Source organism: Notothenia coriiceps, unplaced genomic scaffold (assembly GCF_000735185.1).
Source record: "Notothenia coriiceps isolate Sejong01 unplaced genomic scaffold, NC01 NC01_scaffold00037250, whole genome shotgun sequence".
In the NCBI taxonomy this organism is placed as follows: Eukaryota; Metazoa; Chordata; class Actinopteri; order Perciformes; family Nototheniidae; genus Notothenia; species Notothenia coriiceps.
Window position 1 is genome coordinate 15,817,701 of NW_011369951.1, and position 6,000 is coordinate 15,823,700.

Sequence of the window (6,000 nt, forward strand, 5' to 3'; positions counted from 1 at the left end):
GACATATGTGGCTTCCTCTCTCTGTCATTCTCTATCTCTGTGACATTAATTTGCAATGGTGCTGAGTGCATAGTGTGTAATTGTGGTAGCACATATAGCAAACTCAATCTGTGACAACTCAACTCCCCTGTCTTCTCCAATAAAGAAGTGAAGGTTAAATTGTTGGAGAATGTCAGGATTACAAAGGCACTCAAACTAATGCGCTCTCCCTGTCTTTCACACCTTAAAGATACTTAAGGATGCAAAAAGCATTCCCCTCAGCCTCCAACATGCACACACACCTTTCCTCAAACACGTGTATGGAGGCATTCTGCTGAGTAAACGGGTGTCGGAACAATATGGGGCTTTTAAAAATATGCTAGCGTGTTTTCCTCTCCATACGCAGCATCATTTGCAATTGTAATCTTAATCTCAACCCACTATTCACATAAATAACTCAAGATAAGCACACTCTTCGCTTCTGAGCAGATAAGAGAAACCCAAAGGAGGCAATCTCCTGTTTGTTTTTTTGTTTTTTTTAAGGGGGGTTGAGGGTTTAGAACAGTGACAAGAAACATTTCATTCAGTCTTCTGAATCCACTTTTTTTTTTCTTGTTCTTCAAAGCAGTATGCTTCTTGGATGGTTTACACTGACTCCTGGTAAACTGTGTTGTAATAGTGACGCCTACTGGATAAAAAGGGGTACTACATTATCACTGTTTATTTGAAACAAGCTTGAAACGTTCACATGTGTCTCAAACTTTTGACATTTCTGCTCACTTATTTTTCTCCAATGCATTTTCCTGTTTTTTGGGTAGAGTTACTGTAACTGTATGAAATCTTGCAGCAGCTCGCCATAGTAATTGTTTTGTTTTTGTATTTTACACATCTCTCTTTATTCACCTATAATTATTTTGTTCACTTTACTATTGAGCAATATCTAAAATAGTCCCCCAAAATCTATGGACGTACTGGGATATTTACCGCATTAATTTTTTGTCATAGTTAACCTCCCAGTGTTGATTCAGACTGCCACATCACTTTGAAAAATGCTCACTCTCTTCTGATATAAAAGAAAAACTGAAAACATTTAGCAGATCCAATTAAGAGAGAAAATCTATCGATCAGAAAATAATATTCTATGTTGTAAAACATGTCAACCCCTTTTTTCTTAAAATTATGGAACCTATTCTTGTCATGTTGATTTCTCTCTCCAAGGTTTTCAAATAGAGTTTATGGTCTTCCCTCATGATGGATCATCTCAAACACAGCCATTTTAAATTGTATGTGAGGGCATTCATTTAAAACCTAAAAATCATCAGTCTCTCAGCTTCCTCACCAACTGCATGAACGATTCCCAGAGGCCTCAGTGGTTTCAGATCAGCATGCATCACATTTGCATTAACGGCTTACTCATGACGTCAAAGGAACAGTGTAAGTTATATGGCCATTTAGCAGAGCTTTCAGACGCTTCTTTGATGTCACAATAGCTAAGAGACTGCTTTAAGCATGACCGTGACGGAGAAGCATTTAAAGCAGTGTTAAAGTGAAGATCCTTCTTGGTTATGAGCAAATTAGTGTCTGTGTTAATGTTCTCTGCGTAAACAATGTTGAATATATAATTTCTTAACATTTCTTTAGTGACTGCTCCTCAACAAATTAAACAATGCACTTTTTTAAATTATTAGTACAGTACAGTAAACACAAATACCCAGCACAAAGCTAAAATCTCCCAGATACAGACAAAATGCCTAAACTATTCACATAAGTCTCATTCAATGTGAATATTTGGAGTTAGGGCATGTGCTTTTAGATCACATGCAGTGATACAGAACTGTATCAAGGATCAAATTAAATACTGTACATTTGTGTGATTTTGGCTGTATTTATGAATGTGTGTGTCTAGAGAGAGGCGTTTGACGTCTTAGTCTTCCAATGGCCTGCTCCGGGCAGTTTCCCTTGCATCTGCTACTGTGTGACTCTCGAGGGGATATCGCCAAAGCACGCACACAGACACACACACACAAACACACACACACACACACACACACACACACACACACACACACACACACACACACACACACACACACACACACCACAAACACCGACACATGATATTATCAAATGGCATGGCCACACACCCACGCTGTGTCCTAATTAAGATCTGCAGCGGGCGTCGTTCAGCCGAGGCAATCACTTTTTATTAACATTTGCACTTTGCAGTTGTTAATTCGGCTCCTAATGATGATGTTTGCATGAAGTCTCTCTGTTCGAATGACAAGCGTGCAGAGTGCCCGCTCTCTGTAGAGGTGGTTGTTTAAAAATAAAATGGTATTTCCCATTGGTGAAGAAAATGTAGTGACCTACTGCAGATGCAAATGTGCCTCACAACTGCATTAAATATGCTTAGGCGCCGAAATAATGAGCAAATGGTTGTCCTTGGACGTTTGCCATATAGTACAAAAAATGCTGCTTTAGAGACGAATCAGTTCGATTTTTCACATAATTATTATTGTTATAAATAAATTGCAGCGTGCAGATTTTATTCAAAGCTCTTATGTTCATGTAAATATATATTTTATTATTGAATTTAAAAAATATAGTTCTAAAGATTTTTTTGGATTAAAATATTTTATTTGAAGTGCTGTGTTAACATTCCTTGGGGACAAATGGTGAAAGACTATCCTGGACATTTTGTATTTGTGGCATTGATTATAACATTACAACGATTTTGGGACGTTTACATTAATCTAGGACCGATTGAAATCGTGTTTTGGGCCAATTCTGGGAGGCTTTTTTAACATTTTAAAGAACGTTTTATTCGAAAACAATCATTTTTGTATTGTTTTTTTTGGGTGAGAGTGCTCTTATGAGGCTTTCACACCAGCGCTTTTCCCTTTCTAGCTCGGAGCGGGAGCTTTTCTGGTTCAGCTCCGGTTTCCCTTTTCTGCTCCCGCTTTGTTCACACCGCCCAGAGCTGCCGCTGCTGCGTCATGACNCAACATTGTATACCTAAAAACATGGCAAGAATTGATATTTTAGGGCTGTTGACAGTATTTTCTGATTTATGGAGTGATAAAAAGATATATCCAAAATCCCTTCTGTAAAAGCCTTAGATACTAATATGACTACAAAATGAAACAAGAATTTTGAACCTGGCTTTATCCAAAGTTCAGATTTCGATTCCTGAAATGTGTTAAAATATGCACATATTTGATGAGATAATGGCTAATTTGCATATTTAAACATGCTATTTCAGAAAACTTTTAATACAAAAGACAATTGCCTTATTGTAAGTAATTAACTGGAGAAATCTCTAGCTGATACCTTTTAAGTTACAAAAATTACCCTATTCACCTGGGGTGTCTCGCCTTAATCTACTATAATTAGTTTGTTTAATATAGTCGTTATGAATTTGTTTTAAAGCTCGATAAATAACAAAGAAAACCTTTGACCGGCACTTTTCTCATTTTGTCCGGAAGATATAAACTTTTAACGGACATGTTGACCGCCAAAAAAGATTCTAGCGGAAACTCTGACAGAAAATATCTCATAAGAGTCTATTTTGACTTGTACACAGTTCCATAGTGTAGTAATTCCTAATAATACATGAGACATGTATAGTGCTTAAACTCAAAGACGCTTTAATGTCACCCAAAAGCATTTGCACTGCATTGTGTTTCATGAACAAGTATGTTATTTTTCCTAAAGAGAATTGAACAGGGCTTTGATTCACCATTCAGTCCCTTCATCAAATAAAAGCAGAATATTGATTTATATTTGACCAGTCTGATGTGCGTCGTTATACCGTGCAGCCTGTTAGTTGTTTCCATCTCTTTGAGAACGGTTAACACGTGTTGTAGGGCCGTACATTATATGGCGCTTTGCTATTAAGAATGGACCTCTGACACCCGTCACAACCCGGTGTTGTTTGAATGACAATTGTATTTTTAAGCATTTGTTTGTCAGTGATGTTTAAATGTTCAGCCTCTGCTTCATTGACTTTCTTTCTGCTTTCTTCCTATAGCTGTACGGACCAAGATGGTGTACTGCAAGATTGACCAGACGCAGAGAAAGGTTATTGTGAGGTAAGTCCTTTCATCCAATAACATCATATATGGCTTATCTGTATTGCCTTCTCTAAAGTAAAGGCTTAATACCAACCTAGACCTAAAGTACCTAACCTGGATCGTTGGAAAAACATGCTCCTGAAAGCAGTCCTAATGCTGATGGTGCCACCACCTTTGCGTTCTTGGTGATTTCCCCTCATTACATAATATTATTTCGCAGTACAGTTGATGTGAAAACATCAGGTTCAAATTCATGAATTATTATAAAAAAATGTAATGCTGTCAAAATTATCGCGTTAACGGCGGTAATTCATTTTTTTAATTAATTGCGTTAAAAATATTTAACGCATGTGCAGAATGGCCCGCCCCATACATCCCACCAGTGGCAGCGCTGGGGTAGGCTACAGCCGTACCAAGAAATGGCTTAGCCCCACCATGAAACATGATGTTAAAGTAAGCAAAATAAAGTCCGCCAACTCGCGCGGAGTAAATTGTTAGTAAGATTGATTTCAGCAGTCACTTGTCTGGAAATACAGAAGACTAGAAACGGTTTTGAAAACTTTTGTCACGTAGTGATCGTCTTCTCAATAGAACATCTTTGATAATGTCTTCTGGAATCAAGATAACGGCGTGGTGTTGTTGCAGGAAGTCCCGATGGAGAATACTTTTTGCTGTAGTACATCTCTATATACATCGATACAACATTACGTGTTGATAGAAATCAACACGTAATGAAATAAGACCCCACGGTTTGATGATTGATAGGTGTGTGGGCTGTCTTTCATTTTGACACACAGAACAATGTTATAATTAACATACATACTGTATGTTAAATGGATATATCCGCCTTCTTTCATTTATCTTTCCATTCCCACAACAATATACATAAAAAAATGGCATATTTTGGACATAGTTCGAATGGTGATTAATCATAATTAATTAATTTTTAAGCTGTGATTAATCTGATTAAAAATTGTAATCGTTTGACAGCCCTATTTTTTTTATGTGGCGCCTTTTGTTTATATGTTATGAAAAGTCCTTATATGCTTATGTTAGGCTAGTAACAGGCTACAAGATTGACTAATTAACGTGAAAATTGATACGTTTATTTTACTGAGTCCAGTCAAAGCTGTCTGTTCTCTGGTCAAGGTCAACAATGCTATGAGTTTAGTTGGTTCTGGTCTACAGAGAAATGTGCCATGTGTGTAGAAAATATAAAAAAGTACCATTTATCAAGACATTTTTAGATGTATTTTTATAGAACACGATTTTGGTTCTTTATAGATTTGATGTAATGTCCTAATACAGAAAACAAGCAATGTCATGTTTTTTTGTCACCCCTACATTTACTATAGCTATCAAATGTATTTTCCCAAGGTTTAAGACGTGACCTTTGCTTTCTTTCTCATAATTCTTCATTTAACATTCTTGCTTTTCTGTTTTCCACTCAATCAGCCACAGCACCCACCGCACCTTTGGCAAGCAGCAGTGGCAGCAGCTGCACGACAGCCTCAGCTCCTGGAAGGCCAACCTAGCAGCCGTCAAGACCAGCCTGCAAGCCCTGTCCCCTTCTGCTTAGTTCCACCGTAACCCGACTGCCAGGCCCCCCATTATTTTCTGCTTTCCAAATCACCAGACTGAATTGATCAGTTTTTATATGAATCCAATAAAAGAACTGTGGAGATCACCTGTCGTTGCTCTTTTCTTGTAAAAATAATTGGAAGATTTCTTGGGGAATTTTCATGTTAAGTTATGTCACAGCAAGTTGTGTAACACACCATAAACTAGAATTTGATGGACATTTTCAAAATGTGTGAAACAGCCAAAAGCCAGTAATGGATAATACATATATCATCAGTCTTTTCAGACGACTCGCACATTAGTTGCCTTATGATTATTTTTCAGAAAGCCATACATTCACTTTAATGGGGGCTCTTCCTCTAGCGGC

The 6,000-nt window shown here is 37.5% G+C and overlaps 1 long non-coding RNA gene across 1 annotated transcript; it reads left to right on the forward strand.

The window, feature by feature from the left end:
• The first annotated feature begins 3,979 nt into the window (after nt 1-3,979).
• Nucleotides 3,980-5,739, forward strand: LOC104967088 (uncharacterized). Its single transcript, XR_800727.1, has 2 exons — nt 3,980-4,070; nt 5,508-5,739. It is a non-coding gene; the product is annotated as an uncharacterized lncRNA (long non-coding RNA).
• Nucleotides 5,740-6,000: the final 261 nt, after the last annotated feature.